The sequence below is a fragment of the Pseudophryne corroboree genome, chromosome 4 (genome assembly GCF_028390025.1).
Source record: "Pseudophryne corroboree isolate aPseCor3 chromosome 4, aPseCor3.hap2, whole genome shotgun sequence".
Classification (NCBI taxonomy): Eukaryota; Metazoa; Chordata; class Amphibia; order Anura; family Myobatrachidae; genus Pseudophryne; species Pseudophryne corroboree.
Genome location: NC_086447.1, coordinates 890,231,848 through 890,251,129, shown reverse-complemented (window position 1 = coordinate 890,251,129; position 19,282 = coordinate 890,231,848). Strand labels below are relative to the sequence as shown.

At 49.4% G+C, this 19,282-nt stretch overlaps 1 long non-coding RNA gene across 1 annotated transcript in view; it reads left to right on the top strand.

Annotated features, from left to right (window-relative positions):
- The first annotated feature begins 17,616 nt into the window (after window positions 1-17,616).
- LOC134911865 (uncharacterized) overlaps window positions 17,617-19,282 on the top strand; it is a 138,975-nt gene continuing 137,309 nt past the window's right edge. Inside the window, exon 1 of the long non-coding RNA XR_010176914.1 lies at window positions 17,617-17,749. This is a non-coding gene — a long non-coding RNA (uncharacterized LOC134911865). The remainder of the gene's footprint in view (window positions 17,750-19,282) is intronic.

The following is a 19,282-nucleotide window of genomic DNA, read 5'->3' as shown; positions in this document are numbered from 1 at the left end:
GGGCCGAGCCATAGCCGCTACCTATATATATATATATATATATATATATATATATATATAAAATAAAAGGCTAACGCTACTCCTCACCTGTTTGGGGGGGAATTCAAGTGCTTTGCGTGCTGGCAGACACTATATGGCGCCCGAATAAGCATTTCAAGTGTTGCTCCGTCCAGGTGTGCACAGCCACTGGCTCTGACATTACTGTTATGATGTTCCGTCATTTTGACGGGCTGGTACCTAGTGTATAATATATATATATATATATATATATATATATATAATGTCATGTCTTTCTCCCTTCCAGCACCTCCATCCCTTATATATTTAAAGATGCACCCTCACCTCCCGCCCTTTGCTGTATAGATTAAATAATCCCCCCCACCCCTTAAGTATTTCCCCCCTCTCACCCCCACCCTTTATATATCAAATTAAGCTCTTACTTACCCAACGAGCCCCCAGTCCTTAATCCTGCCATGACTGGTGGTGCAGTAGGAGGGACCCGACCCCTTGATCGCCATCTGTGTTGCGATCATGAAGGGTAGGGCAGGAGGGCCCGCAGGGGCAAACACAGGATTTCTAAGAGGGGTTTTCCAGATAAATGCTATATATTTAAAGAATATATATATATATATATATATATACACACACATGCACATAAATATACCCAAATGTGTAAGACTGCCCCCCCCCCCCCCCCTATTCAATGAATTTCAGCAACCAGATGACACTCCATGGGTTTAAAAACAAAACAAAACAGAAAAACAGTGGCTGCATAATTTTTTATAAGAGGAGCTGTTGTTGTGTGTGTGTGTGTGTGTGTGTGTGTGTGTGTGTGTGTGTGTGTATACAGTATATATATATATATATATTTATTACTCACATACTTACTGTATATTTATATACATAAACACACCACACACACACACACACACATATAAATACATACACATAAAGTAAGGTCACACTTAAACATCTGGAGGAGCTTGGAGTCCTTCTGACAAACTTATGCTGCATAACAGGGCAGCCGACTGGCTGCCTCTCCCCGGAGCTCAGTGCAGCCGTGTACCTGCCTATCCTGTCGCTGCCGAGTTCCTGCTGCTGCAGTGCTGCCAACATTGCCGGGTGCCGAGTGTCCGCCGTTGCCGACTGCCCGCCACTGCTGCAGTGCTGTGGGTGCCGACTGCCCGCTGCTCCTGCCTCCTGCCAAGTTCCTGCTGCAGCTCCCCTCCGATCCTGGCAGCGGCAGTCACTCTCAGTGTGACTGTGTAAAGCTGCCTTCGTCCACCCAAAAAACCCAAACTTGTCCCATCGGGGGGGGGGGGGGGGGGGGGGAATGCAGGGTGAGATCGCGGACGTCTGTGGTGCGGGGCGGCAACATGTGGAGCGTTCCCGCGGAGAGGGGGGAGAGGGGAGAGGGGGATCGCGGACGTCTGTGGTGCGGGGCGGCAGCATGTGGTGCGTTCCCGCGGAGAGGGGGGAGAGGAGAGAGGGGGGGGATCGCGGACGTCTGTGGTGCGGGGCGGCAGCATGTGGAGCATTCCCGCCGAGAGGGGGGGGGGGGATCGCGGACGTCTGTGGTGCGGGGCAGCAGCATGTGGAGCGTTCCCGCAGAGAGGAGCAGATTGAAGACAATTGCTAGAACAATTGTAACCATAGCCGGCAGCACGCTGCTTACTCTATGTAAGTATTGAAGCCGCTGCCGATGGGTTACATTCACACTGACAGTGCAGCAGGGATGTCGCGGCTGGCCAACTGTTACGGCAGCGGCTTCAATACTCTATGCACATAGAGTAAGCAGCGTGCTGCCGGCTATGGTTACAGTTGTTCTAGCAACTGTCTTCTGCTCCTCTCCGCGGGAACGCTCCACATGCTGCAAGGGACAAGAAGGAAAGCATTCATCGGCAGCGTGAGCTGCCGCCCTCCAGTGGTCTGCGCCCATAGGCAGCTGCCTAAAGCTGCCTAGTGGTGGCGCCGGCCCTGCGTACAGGCACCACGTACAGAAGACTGGAGCAACACCAAAAACGCCTGAACCTGCCCTGCCATCATCTGAAGCAAGAAGTGGTAACGAGGTGGAATTCAACCCTCTATATGCTTCAGAGGTTGGAGGAGCAGCAAAAGGCCATTCAAGCCTATACAACTGACCACGATATAGGAGGTGGAATGCACCTGTCTCAAGCGCAGTGGAGAATGATTTCAACGTTGTGCAAGGTTCTGCAACCTTTTGAACTTGCCACACGTGAAGTCAGTTCAGACACTGCCAGCCTGAGCAGGGGCGGAACTCTGGGAGGCAGTGGAGTCGGCTGCCGCCGGGCTCCTGGCCTCAAGGGGGCGCATCTCCTCCACTGTCCCCAGTGCCGCTCACCGCGCTGCTGCTGCTGTCTGTGAGGGGAGGGGATCGCAGCGTGCGCCTCCCCTGCCCCTCACTCTCCGGCGGCGGCGCGCTTCAATTCAGCGCCGGTCCGTGAGCCAATCAGAGCTCGCGGACCGGCAGCTAAGGCTGCCGGTCCACGAGCTTTGATTGGCTCATGGACCGGTGCATAATTGAAGAGGGACACAGCCGCCGGAGAGTGAGGGGCAGGAGAGGCGCACGCTGCACTCTCCTCCCCTCACAGACAGCAGCAGCAGCGCGGTGAGCAGCACAAGGGATGGGGGGGAGGGTCATCTATATGTGGCACTGGGGGCATTGCTGGCACTGTGGGGACCTGTATACCTGGCACTGGGGGTCATATCTGGCACTGTGGGGACACTGGCATTGGGGGCATAGCTGGCACTGTGGGGACCTGTATACCTGGCACTGGGGGTCATATCTGGCACTGTGGGGACACTGGCATTGGGGGCATAGCTGGCACTGTGGGGACCTGTATACCTGGCACTGGGGGTCATATCTGGCACTGTGGGGACACTGGCATTGGGGGCATAGCTGACACTGTGGGGACCTGTATACCTGGCACTGGGGGTCATATCTGGCACTGTGGGGACACTGGCATTGGGGGCATAGCTGGCACTGTGGGGACCTGTATACTTGGCACTGGGGATCATATCTGGCACTGTGGGGACACTGGCATTGGGGGCATAGCTGGCACTGTGGGGACATATATATCTGGCACTGGGGTCATATCTGGCACGGTGGGGACACTGGCAATAGGGGCATAGCTTGCACTGTGGGGACATATATATCTGGCACAGGGGGGCATATCTGACACTGGGAACACTGACATTGGGGGCATAGCTGGCACTCTGGGTACATATATATCTGGCACTGGGGGCATATCTGGCACTGGGGGCATGGCTGGCACTTTGGGGACATATATATCTGGCACAGGGGCATAGCTGGCACTGGGGGGACACGTATATCTGGCACTGGGGGCAAAGCTGGCACTGTGTGGGGACATGTATATCTGGCACTGGGGCATATCTGGCACTGTGGGGACACTGGCATTAGGGGCATAGCTTGCACTGTGGGGACATATATATCTGGCACTGGGGCAGAGCTGGCACTGTGTGGGGACATGTATATCTGGCACTGGGGGGCATATATGGCACTGTGGGGACACTGCATTGGGGGCATAGCTGGCACTTTGGGGACATATATATCTGGTACTAGGGGCATAGCTGGCACCGGAGGCATATCTGGCACAGGAGCATAGCTGGCACTGGGGGGACACGTATATCTGACACTGGGTGCAGAGCTGGCACTATGTGGGGACATGTATATCTGGCACTGTGGGGACACTGCATTGGGGGCATAGCTGGCACTTTGGGGACATATATATCTGGCACTAGGGGCATAGCTGGCACTGTGGGGACACTGGCATTGGGGGCATATCTGGCACTGGGGGGACAAGTATATCTGGCACTGGGGGTCATGTGTATCTGGCACTGTGAGGCATATATGTATCTGGCACTGTGGGGACATATGTTTCTGGCAGTGTGGAGGCACCCATTTTTTGACATTTTTATATGTATGTGGCACTGTACAGGGGCATTATAGGTGGTCTTCAGGTTGCCAACTGTCGGGATCCCGGCGCACAGTATACCGTCGCCGGAATCCCGACAGCCGGCATACCGACAGTTTTTCTCCTTCGTGGGGGTCCACGACCCCCCCTGGAGGGAGAATAAATAGCGTGGCGCGCGTAGCGAGCCCGCAAGGGGCTCATTTGCGCTCACCATGCTGTCGTTATGCCGGCGATATGTAGGGGGGGCACCAACATTTATCATGCCTCCGGGCGACTGGGGCGAACTTACGCCACTGAGCCTGAGTCAGGTCATTCCCCTCATCAGGCTTTTGCAGAAGAAGCTGGAGACATTGAAGGAGGAGCTAACACTGAGCGATTCCGCTAGGCATGTGGGACTTGTGGATGGAGCCCTTAATTGACTTAACAAGGATTCACGGGTGGTCAATCTGTTGAAATCAGAGCACTACATTTTGGCCACCGTGCTCGATCCTAGATTTAAAACCTACCTTGGATCTCTCTTTCCGGCAGACACAAGTCTGCAGGGGTTCAAAGAACTGCTGGTGAGAAAATTGTCAAGTCAAGCGGAACGCGACCTGTCAACATCTCCTCCTTCACATTCTCCCGCAACTGGGGGTGCGAGGAAAAGGCTCAGAATTCCGAGCCCACCCGCTGGCGGTGATGCAGGGCAGTCTGGAGCGACTGCTGATGCTGACATCTGGTCCGGACTGAAGGACCTGACAACGATTACGGACATGTCGTCTACTGTCACTGCATATGATTCTCTCACCATTGAAAGAATGGTGGAGGATTATATGAGTGACCGCATCCAAGTAGGCACGTCAGACAGTCCGTACGTATACTGGCAGGAAAAAGAGGCAATTTGGAGGCCCTTGCACAAACTGGCTTTATTCTACCTAAGTTGCCCTCCCACAAGTGTGTACTCCGAAAGAGTGTTTAGTGCCGCCGCTCACCTTGTCAGCAATCGGCGTACGAGGTTACTTCCAGAAAATGTGGAGAAGATGATGTTCATTAAAATGAATTATAATCAATTCCTCCATGGAGACATTCACCAGCAGCACACAAAGTACACAGGGAGCTGTGATGGTGGATTCCAGTGGGGACGAATTGATAATCTGTGAGGAGGGGGATGTACACGGTGATGAATTGGAGGATGATGATGAGGTGGACATCTTGCCTCTGTAGAGCCAGTTTGTGCAAGGAGAGATTAATTGCTTCTTTTTTGGTGGGGGTCCAAACCAACCCGTCATTTCAGTCACAGTCGTGTGGCAGACCCTGTCACTGAAATGATGGGTTGGTTAAAGTGTGCTTGTCCTGTTTATACAACATAAGGGTGGGTGGGAGGGCCCAAGGACAATTCCATCTTGCACCTCTTTTTTCTTTCATTTTTCTTTGCGTCATGTGCTGTTTGGGGAGTGTTTTTTGGAAGGGCCATCCTGCGTGACACTGCAGTGCCACTCCTAGATGGGCCAGGTGTTTGTGTCGGCCACTAGGGTCGCTTATCTTAGTCACACAGCTACCTCATTGCGCCTCTTTTTTTTCTTCTTTGCGTCATGTGCTGTTTGGGGAGTGTTTTTTGGAAGGGCCATCCTGCGTGACACTGCAGTGCCACTCCTAGATGGGCCAGGTGTTTGTGTCGGCCACTAGGGTCACTTATCTTAGTCACACAGCTACCTCATTGCGCCTCTTTTTTTTCTTCTTTGCGTAATGTGCTGTTTGGGGAGTATTTTTTGGAAGGGCCATCCGGCATGACACTGTAGTGCCACTCCTAGATGGGCCAGGTGTTTGTGTCGGCCACTAGGGTCGCTTAGCTTACTCACGCAGCTACCTCATTGCGCCTCTTTTTTTCTTTGCGTCATGTGCTGTTTGGGGAGTGTTTTTTGGAAGGGCCATCCTGCGTGACACTGCAGTGCCACTCCTAGATGAGCCAGGTGTTTGTGTCGGCCACTTGGGTCGCTGAGCTTAGTCGCACAGCTACCTCATTGCGCCTCTTTTTTCTTTGCATCATGTGCTGTTTGGGGAGTGTTTTTTGGAAGGGCCATCCTGCGTGACACTGCAGTGCCACTCCTAGATGGGCCAGGTGTTTGTGTCGGCCACTTGGGTCGCTGAGCTTAGTCATCCAGCGACCTCGGTGCAAATTTTAGGACTAAAAATAATATTGTGAGGTGTGAGGTGTTCAGAATAGACTGAAAATGAGTGGAAATTATGGTTATTGAGGTTAATAATACTTTGGGATCAAAATGACCCCCAAATTCTATGATTTAAGCTGTTTTTTAGGTTTTTTAAAAAAAAACACCCAAATCCAAAACACACCCGAATCCGACAAAAAAAATTCGGTGAGGTTTTGCCAAAACGCGTTCGAACCCAAAACACGGCCACGGAACCGAACCCAAAACTAAAACACAAAACCCGAAAAATTTCTGGTGCACATCTCTAGTTCCTGATAGTCAGATTGAAGATGTCAGTGTTGAAGTACACCAGGATGAGGAGGATATGGGTGTTGCTGGCGCTGGGGAGGAAATTGACAAGGAGGATTCTGATGGTGAGGTGGTTTGTTTAAGTCAGGCACCCGGGGAGACACCTGTTGTCCGTGGGAGGAATATGGCCATTGACGTGCCTGGTGAAAATACCAAAAAAATCAGCTCTTCGGTGTGGAAGTATTTCAACAGAAATGCGGACAACAGGTGTCAAGCCGTGTGTTGCCTTTGTCAAGCTGTAATAAGTAGGGGTAAGGACGTTAACCACCTCGGAACATCCTCCCTTATACGTCACCTGCAGCGCATTCATCATAAGTCAGTGACAAGTTCAAAAACTTTGGGCGACAGCGGAAGCAGTCCACTGACCAGTAAATCCCTTCCTCTTGTAACCAAGCTCACGCAAACCACCCCACCAACTCCCTCAGTGTCAATTTCCTCCTTCCCCAGGAATGCCAATAGTCCTGCAGGCCATGTCACTGGCAATTCTGACGAGTCCTCTCCTGCCTGGTATTCCTCCGATGCATCCTTGAGTGTAACGCCTACTGCTGCTGGCGCTGCTGTTGTTGCTGCTGAGAGTCGATGGTCATCCCAGAGGGGAAGTCGTAAGACCACTTTTACTACTTCCACCAAGCAATTGACTGTCCAACAGTCCTTTGCGAGGAAGATGAAATATCACAGCAGTCATCCTGCTGCAAAGCGGATAACTGAGGCCTTGGCATCCTGGGCGGTGAGAAACGTGGTTCCGGTATCCATCATTACTGCAGAGCCAACTATAGACTTGATTGAGGTACTGTGTCCCCGGTACCAAATACCATCTAGGTTCCATTTCTCTAGGCAGGCGATACCGAAAATGTACACAGACCTCAGAAAAAGACTCACCAGTGTCCTAAAAAATGCAGTTGTACCCAATGTCCACTTAACCACGGACATGTGGACAAGTGGAGCAGGGCAGACTCAGGACTATATGACTGTGACAGCCCACTGGGTAGATGTATTGACTCCCGCCGCAAGAACAGCAGCGGCGGCACCAGTAGCAGCATCTCGCAAACGCCAACTCTTTCCTAGGCAGGCTACGCTTTGTATCACCGCTTTCCAGAATACGCACACAGCTAAAAACCTCTTACGGCAACTGAGGAAGATCATCGCAGAATGGCTTACCCCAATTGGACTCTCCTGTGGATTTGTGGCATCGGACAACGCCAGCAATATTGTGTGTGCATTAAATATGGGCAAATTCCAGCACGTCCCATGTTTTGCACATACCTTGAATTTGGTGGTGCAGAATTATTTAAAAAACGAGAGGGGCGTGCAAGAGATGCTGTCGGTGGGCAGAAGAATTGCGGGACACTTTCGGCGTACAGGCACCACGTACAGAAGACTGGAGCAACACCAAAAACACCTGAACCTGCCCTGCCATCATCTGAATCAAGAAGTGGTAACGAGGTGGAATTCAACCCTCTATATGCTTCAGAGGTTGGAGGAGCAGCAAAAGGCCATTCAAGCCTATACAACTGACCACGATATAGGAGGTGGAATGCACCTGTCTCAAGCGCAGTGGAGAATGATTTCAACGTTGTGCAAGGTTCTGCAACCTTTTGAACTTGCCACACGTGAAGTCAGTTCAGACACTGCCAGCCTGAGTCAGGTCATTCCCCTCATCAGGCTTTTGCAGAAGAAGCTGGAGACATTGAAGGAGGAGCTAACACTGAGCGATTCCGCTAGGCATGTGGGACTTGTGGATGGAGCCCTTAATTCGCTTAACAAGGATTCACGGGTGGTCAATCTGTTGAAATCAGAGCACTACATTTTGGCCACCGTGCTCGATCCTAGATTTAAAACCTACGTTGTATCTCTCTTTCCGGCAGACACAAGTCTGCAGGGGTTCAAAGAACTGCTGGTGAGAAAATTGTCAAGTCAAGCGGAACGCGACCTGTCAACATCTCCTCCTTCACATTCTCCCGCAACTGGGGGTGCGAGGAAAAGGCTCAGAATTCCGAGCCCACCCGCTGGCGGTGATGCAGGGCAGTCTGGAGCGACTGCTGATGCTGACATCTGGTCCGGACTGAAGGACCTGACAACGATTACGAACATGTCGTCTACTGTCACTGCATATGATTCTCTCACCATTGAAAGAATGGTGGAGGATTATATGAGTGACCGCATCCAAGTAGGCACGTCAGACAGTCCGTACGTATACTGGCAGGAAAAAGAGGCAATTTGGAGGCCCTTGCACAAACTGGCTTTATTCTACCTAAGTTGCCCTCCCACAAGTGTGTACTCCGAAAGAGTGTTTAGTGCCGCCGCTCACCTTGTCAGCAATCGGCGTACGAGGTTACTTCCAGAAAATGTGGAGAAGATGATGTTCATTAAAATGAATTATAATCAATTCCTCCATGGAGACATTCACCAGCAGCAATTGCCTCCACAAAGTACACAGAGAGCTGTGATGGTGGATTCCAGTGGGGACGAATTGATAATCTGTGAGGAGGGGGATGTACACGGTGATGAATCAGAGGATGATGATGAGGTGGACATCTTGCCTCTGTAGAGCCAGTTTGTGCAAGGAGAGATTAATTGCTTCTTTTTTGGTGGGGGTCCAAACCAACCCGTCATTTCAGTCACAGTCGTGTGGCAGACCCTGTCACTGAAATGATGGGTTGGTTAAAGTGTGCATGTCCTGTTTATACAACATAAGGGTGGGTGGGAGGGCCCAAGGACAATTCCATCTTGCACCTCTTTTTTCTTTCATTTTTCTTTGCGTCATGTGCTGTTTGGGGAGTGTTTTTTGGAAGGGCCATCCTGCGTGACACTGCAGTGCCACTCCTAGATGGGCCAGGTGTTTGTGTCGGCCACTTGGGTCGCTGAGCTTAGTCATCCAGCGACCTCGGTGCAAATTTTAGGACTAAAAATAATATTGTGAGGTGTGAGGTGTTCAGAATAGACTGAAAATGAGTGGAAATTATGGTTATTGAGGTTAATAATACTTTGGGATCAAAATGACCCCCAAATTCTATGATTTAAGCTGTTTTTTAGGGTTTTTTGAAAAAAACACCCGAATCCAAAACACACCCGAATCCGACAAAAAAAATTCGGTGAGGTTTTGCCAAAACGCGTTCGAACCCAAAACACGGCCACGGAACCGAACCCAAAACCAAAACACAAAACCCGAAAAATTTCCGGTGCACATCTCTACTTGGCATGTTATGATAATAATGTGAGTATCCGCCTGTCTATGCCGTTCATATAGCCTGACATGCGGGGCGGACTAGCCCTGTGCTGGGCGTCCCTACGCATGTCAGCGTAAGTGATCATAGCTGTGCTAAATTTAGCACAGCTACGATCAGGTTGGAATGACCCCCATTATCCCAATAAAAGAGGTAGATTTTTTTTTAAATTGTACCCCTAAAAACTGAACGACTCACCTGGTCCGACCACTTGAGGAAAAAATCAGCACGGTGTACTGGCAGCAAAGCAAAATCATTACCAGTATTTTCATACGTTTTTTCATCGTCTTTAGGAACATATTGCAGGTAAATAAACTGAAAATCGGGTAATTCATAGAAGATTATTGCCTGAAAAATATCGAGAAACAAAACTAAATCACTGTCCTGATGCTCTATTCTGCTAAGTGAGATTTATCAAAGCTTGGAGAGAGATAAAATAGAGAGAGATAAAGTTCTAATCAATCAGCTTCTGTCATTTTAAAGGCTGCATTTGAAAAATGACAGCAGCTGATTGGCTGATACTTTATTTCTTGCCGCTTTATCTCTCTTCAAACTTTGTAAATTCCGCACCTCCCCATCTTTTCATTGTCCACTGTATACATAACAGCAGCGACCACTGTGTAGAGGGAGTGTTAGCACACGGTCCCTGTGTGGTTTGCCCCTTCTTGTAATGTCCTGATGTGTGAGGCAGGAGTTTGGGGTGTAGGAGCCAACTGGTGGGAGCTGCTTCTTCGGAGAAGGCACCATTAATGTTAGTGTCATATAGGGCTGCCAGAGACTGGATGCAGGACACACGCACACACACACTACAAGAAGCTCAACCTGGCATCATGTGTAAAAGGGGCTCTACCTGGTGTCATGTGTAAAAGTGGCTCTACCTGGTTTCATGTGTATAAGCGGCTCTACCTGGCGTCATTTGTATAACGGGGCTCTACCTGGCATCATGTGTATAAAGTGCTCTACCTGGTGTCATGTATATAAGGGACTCTACCTGGTGTCATATGTATAAGGGGCTCTACCTGGCATCATGTGTATAAGGGGCTCTACCTTGCGCCATGTGTATAAGATGATCTACCGTGAGGCATCATCTGTATAAGGAGCTCTTCCTAGCGTCGTGTGTATAAAGTGCTTTACCTGGCATCAAGCACAAAAGGGGCTCTACCTGGTGTTATGTGCAACATGTGCATCACGGGGCTTTACATGGCATCATGTGCATAAGGGGCTGTGCGTGGTATCATATGTAAAAATGGCTCGACCATGTGGCATCATTTGAATAATGAACACTACTGTGCGGTATAATATGAATTGATACTGTTCTGTGGCCCGTACCCCTATATTTTCAAAGCGCACCTTTGGCACATGCTGTCCCTATTTTAAATATGGGGGAAGGAGACAACAATTTTTTTCAGGCACCAGCCACCAAAATGTCTAGTTATGTCTCTACCCCACAGAGATAGAGTATGGGAAATGTCAGTGCTTGTCCTGCTCTTATAGCAACAACCATAGCCAATAAGACCAACTCTAATTGACCCTCCCCTAATCAGTGTAGTTGGCCCCACCCTTACCTCCCTCCAGCCTATCACAGTCATCAGATTCAAACAGGATGTGAACCTTGGGGGTTGGCTATAGTTTCCCCTTGCCTGATAATTGCATTATGACCAGTGATCATATCCCGTGGTGCATACAGTGCTAGGGGCCGAGAACGTCCTTCTCATTACCTAGAAGGACTGTGTACAGTAATTAAAAGTGCCCACATTATGTATAATAATAATTTTATTTATATGGCACTCTTTCTTCAATAGGAGATCAAGGCAATTAACATACTCCAGCCATACTTGCCTACCCTCCCGGAATGGCCGGGAGGCTCCCGAAAATCGGGTGGCCCTGCCGGCTCCCCGGAAAGGTGGGCAAGCCTCCCGCTTACCCTGCAGCCCCTCTACGATCCTCCTCAGCCGCCCGCAGCAGAGAACAAGTGGGCGGTACGAGGGGGTCTGATGACGCGATTCGCGCTGAATCGCGTCATTGTAGCTCCGCCCCCCTGCTATACAGCGTCTCTCTTCTCGGCACTGCACAGCGGGGGGCGGAGCCACGATGACACAACTCTGATGCCACGCCCCTGGACTGTCCGCTTCCCTGTCAGCCACGCCCCCGGACCGCCCATCCTGCTGCCAACCACACCCCCATGCACCTACAACGCTGCCTCCTCCTGGAAGAGGGGGCAGCAAAGTAGGTAAGTATGACTACAGCATGCATACCCTGCAACAATTTACACATAAAAATCGGTACAAATTCGAAAAGGGGGCGTGGTTACAGGTCCTTTTCCTATACTTTCAATGGAAGTTTGGAGAGCCAAAAATCGGTACAGACCATTAAAAAATATATACTGTACCTGCCAAAAAGATACAGTTGGAGGGTATGCAGCATGTAATAATTTTCCCACATTTGCATAACACAGTCTCCAGCCCTTCTTTTTCACACGTAAGGTGTTATGAAAGAAAAATGGTTTTACACTGCCAATTTATTATTATTTTATTGACTTTGCTGTAAGTGAGCTGTATACAGTACGTGAAAACAGATTGCATAAAGTTTCCCACCAAAGGTACGGACAAGCCCTAATTACCCTGATTGTGGCAGTCTCCAGCTGGGAGCAGTACATGAGGGCCACACAATTGATTAAATTTCGCACAGAAATATTTTCATTGTGAAATCCTCATATTTGCATGTAGGTCAGCATAGGGGTCGCGGAATGATGTCACCGGCAGCGGTCATGTGACCAGCGTTAGATAGCAGGACACAGCACAAGGACATTCCAAGTATTTAGCCATGGAAATCAGCATTGTGATTCCCTACTGTTCTGCTTAACCCTACTCCAACCATGTATGCTGTGCCGCAGTGTGATATGCACTACAGCAGCCAATCAGGACACCCGCATTAGATAAAGCCATGGGTGTAACTATAGTGGGTGCAAGGGGCGGCACTGCCATGGGGCCCAGAGGCTTAGGGGAGCCTGGAACCCGGTTATAATGTTGTAAACCAATTCCCCTGATTTACCAGTAGTTGGGTCTGATCCATTGCTCAGCCTGAACTGTGTGACATTACATTGTCAGTGAGAGGAGTGTCTAGTGGATATTACAGTGGTAAGGCGGCACTGTAGTGTGGCATTCTTTGAACTGGAGGCCACTGTAATGTGTCAAATAATCTGATCTGAACATTGTAATGTGTTGGGCACTATAAAGTTACAAAATAAGAACTGGGGCATTGTAATGTGGCACAATATGAAATGGAGGCACTCTAGTGTGGCATAATATGAACTGAGTCACTGTAACGTGGCAAAATGTGACCTGTAGGGAACTCTAATGTGGCACAGTATGAACAAGGGGCACTATAATGTGGTACAGTATGAGCAAGGGACACTGTAATATGGCACAGTATGAACAGGGGGCCCTATAATGTGGCACAGTAGGAACAGAGGACACTGTAATGTGGCACAGTATGAACAGGGGGCACTGTAATGTGGCACAGTATGAACAGGGGGCACTGTATTGTGGCACAGTATGAACAGGTAGCACTGTATTGTGGCACAGTATGAACAGGGGGCACTGTATTGTGGCACAGCATGAACAGGGGGCACTGTAATGTGGTACAGCATGAACAGGGGGCACTGTATTGTGGCACAGTATGAACAGGTAGCACTGTATTGTGGCACAGTATGAACAGGGGGCACTGTATTGTGGCACAGCATGAACAGGGGGCACTGTAATGTGGCACAGTATGAACAGGAGGCACTGTATTGTGGCACAGTATGAACAAGGGACACTGTAATATGGCACAGCATGAACAGGGGGCACTGTAATGTGGCACAGTATGAACAGGGGGCACTGTATTGTGGCACAGTATGAACAGGTAGCACTGTATTGTGGCACAGTATGAACAGGGGGCCCTATAATGTGGCATAGTATGAACAGGGGGCCCTATAATGTGGCACAGTATGAACAGGCTGGCACTGTATTGTGGCACAGTATGAACAGGGGGCACTGTAATGTGGCACAGTATGAACAGGGGGCACTGTATTGTGGCACAGTATGAACAGGGAACACTGTAATATGGCACAGCATGAACAGGGGGCACTGTAATGTGGCACAGTATGAACAGGGGGCACTGTATTGTGGCACAGTATGAACAGGGGGCACTGTAATGTGGCACAGTATGAACAGGGGGCATTGTATTGTGGCACAGTATGAACAGGGGACACTGTATTGTGGCACAGTATGAACAGGGGGCACTGTAATGTGGCACAGTATGAACAGGGGGCACTGTATTGTGGCACAGTATGAACAGGGGACACTGTAATATGGCACAGCATGAACAGGGGGCACTGTAATGTGGCACAGTATGAACAGGGGGCACTGTATTGTTGCACAGTATGAACAGGGGGCATTGTAATGTGGCACAGTATGAACAGGGGGCACTGTATTGTGGCACAGTATGAACAGGGGGCACTGTATTGTGGCACAGAAAGGAACAGAGGACACTGAAATATGGCACAGCATGAACAGGGGGCACTGTAATGTGGCACAGTATGAACAGGGGGCACTGTATTGTGGCACAGTATGAACAGGGGACACTGTAATATGGCACAGCATGAACAGGGGGCACTGTAATGTGGCACAGTATGAACAGGGGGCACTGTATTGTGGCACAGTATGAACAGGGGACACTGTAATATGGCACAGCATGAACAGGGGGCACTGTAATGTGGCACAGTATGAACAGGGGGCACTGTATTGTGGCACAGTATGAACAGGGGGCACTGTAATGTGGCACAGTATGAACAGGGGGCACTGCAATGTGGCACAGTATGAACAGGGGGCACTGTATTGTGGTACAGTATGAACAGGGGGCACTGTAATGTGGCACAGTATGAACAGGGGGCACTGTATTGTGGCACAGTATGAACAGGGGACACTGTAATGTGGAACAGTATGAACAGGGGGCACTGTATTGTGGCACAGTATGAACAGGTAGCACTGTATTGTGGCACAGTATGAACTGGGGACACTGTATTGTGGCACAGTATGAACAGGGGGCACTGTATTGTGGCACAGTATGAACAGGGGACACTGTAATGTGGAGCAGTATGAACAGGGGGCACTGTAATGTGGCACAGTATGAACAGGGGGCACTGTATTGTGGCACAGTATGAACAGGGGGCACTGTATTGTGGCACAGTATGAACAGGTAGCACTGTATTGTGGCACAGTATGAACTGGGGACACTGTAATGTGGAGCAGTATGAACAGGGGGCACTGTATTGTGGCACAGTATGAACAGGTAGCACTGTATTGTGGCACAGTATGAACTGGGGACACTGTAATGTGGAGCAGTATAAACAGGGGGCACTGTATTGTGGCACAGTATGAACAGGTAGCACTGTAATGTGGCACAATATGAACTGGGGACACTGCGTGTCATAATGGTAAGTGGGGGTACTGTGTGGCATAACTGTACATGCTGTAAACCATTTGCAGGGTATCTTCTCACTAATCCGGGTAATTTTGGCTTACCAGGAATCTAAGTTATATTCAGTTAAAAGTTCTAGAGCCATTTATGCTCAGTGAGTGCAGCACATAACCAGCATCTCTCAGGGCGTGAATGGAACTGTCTCCGGGGGGGCGCTGTTATGTAGACAGTTGCTCGCTGATCTTGGCCTCATTCAGATGTTATTGTGACCCTTTTATAATATAAACACGAGGGCCTCCCATGTGTCAGTCCTTACACACAGGCTGCCGTCACTGTATTATCTGCTCCATCTCCCGGCTCAATCTCCCTCTAAAGGGCATTTCCTTTTTTGATCAATCCTTTCTCAATTAAATGTATAGCTCCACTGTGAGCGCTCAGCATTGATGGCCCAGTCCATTCTCAGCTCACAACAGAGTGGGAAGAGAATGCTTCTATGGTGGCGGATAATGCAGTTGTTTTCTTTGCAAAAGAATCAGCACAATTCAGCACTTCACCACGCTCAAGTACGGTAACAGGGTGAAGGTCCGAGAGGGGAAAAATCCCCTGTTTACCAGGTTAGACTAAAAAGGGGCTTCCAAAAGGCAGATCTCCACTTTGACGGCTGTGACACTTGAAAATAAGGGTGGGGGATGTAAATGAGAGAGTGGAGCAAGTGATTTGTATGAGGAAGTGCCCCAATGATTTAAGTCTGTACAATGTTCCCCAGCCAAAGACTTACAGCCAATCACGATCCGCGGATCAGGTCATGAACTGGTCCAGATTTGCCCAAAGTTTGCTTATTACTTTGATAATTAGGCCAATCACAGTGCCGGTGGCGTGGAGGGGCCAGTCACTAAGTATCAACACATATAATATGTCTTTAACCCCTAAACCTCCTAATGATAATGTGTGGACCTCCATTCTAAAAGTAAAACATTCAATACCCTTAATACCATGAAATAATGACACAGAGACTTGAATTTGGCAGAAAATTGTTAGCTATTTATTGTACCCTAACCATTAGAAAAAACCTGTAAAGTAAAATTTAAGTTAACATGCCGATTCAACCGACATATGGTGGCAGAAAAAAGAACGGCTATATTCCACTGACGATAACCTCAGAAACATTAAAAACCCAAACGATCCTAATTTACCACAAACCATACATAGGTAATAGGTGGCCGACTCAGACCTCCACGCTGACTGCCCACCCTGATGGGTGATGACGCTGCCCCCTGTTGGGTGATCTAGCGGCCTTAAAAGTCAATGGAGGTGAGTGCACCTAAACCACACCAATACTGTAAAAACTGTAACTAACAAGTCAAACTATAACCTGCCGTTCTTTTCCGCCAACAAATAGCCAACGATAAACCACAACTAACAATCCAGAGCCAAGCCACTCCGTGCCAGAACATCTACCTAATGGGGTGGGAAGGCGGGAAAGCAAACCAGAAGTAAGAGACCCCTAGATGACCTATACCTCCCTATATATGCTGATCCCTCCCCTATCTACCATTGGCTGTACTTTTCATAACAATTAAGTCCTCACCCATCACAGGAGGTTTAACTCTCTCCATTCCTATGCCTGTCATTTCGTTCTCCTTAGATGCTTAATATTATTGAGGGCGTGGAATATAAGGTCGACATGATTGAAATGTCAACGTGCCGATTGTCGACACATCATGTGGACACGACTAAAATGGCAAAATAGTAGAAGGTCGACAGGCCGTTCCTGGCGATAGCGGTAGCTTTGAGTAACAGCACTCACATGTGGAGCAGTTCCGTGCAGAGTGGCGACTCCAATAAGTGTTCTGTCCCTGGGAGAGATGTTAAGTCTTGGAGAGTGATAAAGTGGAGAGAAATAAAGTACCAGCCAATCAGCTCCAGACTGCCATGTTACAGGCTGTGTTTGAAAAATAACAGTTTAGAGCTGACTGGCTGGTACTTTATCTCTCTCCATTTTATCACTCTGCACCCTCTCCCTAAATTTTTCTGAGGGAAAACATCTGTGATTGTTTCTACATGAGACTAGACCAAGGATGGGGAACCTTCGGCCCTCCAGCTGCTGTTGAACTACACATCCCAGCATGCCTTGCAACAGTTTTAGCATGGCCAAATAGCAAAACTGTAGCAAGGCATGCTGGTATGCAGAGCCGGCGGAACCCGCTCAGCGAAGGGATGCACTGCAGGTAGGCGCCAGGCAGGAGAGGCGCTCTAACTACTCTAACTGCTCTGCATCCCTTCACTGTTCTTGCCGGCTGCCGCTGCGCCTATCACTGTACAAGCAGCGGCAGCCGGCAGCCTGGATTGCGGATCTTCTTGTCCCCCACTCCAGCCCCGCTGCTGATGACATCTCCTCCCGTCCTGTGTCAGCGCTGTGACACTAGCAGGAGGAGGTGTGGGGGCGGGACCAGCAAAGGACGGCTTCGGGAGCAGAGAGCTGCAGTCACAGCTGACTGCAGTACTGCCAGGAGCCACTAGATGCCCCCACTTCTATGGACGGAGCCATCTCATCACCTGAGGACTCAGGAACAAACGAGAGACTGCTGCCTGGGGCCAGTACAGAGGAACTAAAGTGAGTTTTCTTTTTATATGTGAATGTCTATCTATCTATCTATCTATCTATCTATCTATCTATCTATCTATCTATCTATCTATCTATCTGCCAATTATCTATCTATTTATCTATCTATGTGTCTGCCTATTATCTATCTATTTATCTATGTGTCTATCTATCTATCTATCTATCTATCTATCTATCTATCTATCTATCTATCTATCTATCTCATATCTATGGGGGAGTGTATTTTAGCATAGCAGGGATGCGATCGCTTGTGCAACCATGCTATGCTAAAAAAGTTTCCTGCAAAACAAGACCAGCCCTGCAGCTACTCACCAGTGCGACGGATCCAACGATGATGTTCCCGGCTGTGACGTCAGACATCCGCCCTCCAAACGCCTGGATCCGCCTGCGTTGGACTCACCACGCCTGGAAAATGGTGAGTATCCGCCCCGGAACGCCTCCTGCCTGTCCGTCTTCTTGCGATCGCCGATGCGATCACATTTCTCACTTGCGGCGTCGCTTCCCGGCGACGGCCGTCGCCAGGCAACAACGCACGTAGTTCCGACCCGTTTGCTCCACAGCGAAGAACCTCTGCATGCGAACGGGTCGGAATGATCCCCAATGTGCGGTGTAATGTGAACAAGATTGTGCTACTTTGTGGAGTAATTTCAATTGGTACTATTGTGTGGCCACACCCCACCCACTTCTTGTGGCGTGCGACTTCGGTGCGCACTGTCCCTTTATTAAGTATGGGAGGGAGGGCGCAAATTTATAGTTTGCAGGGAGGCGCCGAACACCCTTGCACCGGCCCTGCTGGTATGTGTAGTTCAACAACAGCTGGAGGACCGAAGGCTCCCCATCCCTGGACTAGACCAATATGGCAGGCACGGTGAAACAGAGGGGTGTGGTCACATATGGGAGGCGTGGCTATGCCCACTCTGGGGAAAAAGAAAATAAACATAATATGGAGGCATTTCTTCTCCTCCATAGCTGTGCAATTAGTATCCCCCACCCTACCAACCAACCCACCCAATCCACACACACACTGCACGCCCGTTTAAGGTATTGCTATACTCTGCAGTGTATTTTTTAAAATGTATGGCTGGTGCAAAAGAAAACTATCTGTTCAGCACTTGTAGTCACTATCACTATTCAGTCTGTCCATCGACCATAATTAATTAAAGACCATATTATATTGAAAATCCCAACCTAGATGCATTTGCCACACCAACTACTTCCAAGGAGACCAATTACTCCCAGCTGGACCTCTCCTCACAATAAAATGTGCTATAAAGGAAAGTGAAATGCATTAGAGGCTGAGTGAAACGCATAACGCAATAGAGACAGTGGGGCTACTTCAGACCTGATCGCTGCTGTGCGTTTTTGCAGTGCGGGCGATCAGGTCTGAACTGCGCATGCGCCGCAGTGTGCTGGCGCATGCCAGAGATACGATCGGCATCTCAGCCCAGCGATAGCCTCTGTCTGATTGACAGGCAGAGGCGATTGCTGGGCGGGAGGGGGCGGGCCTGCGGCGTTGGGCCGCTG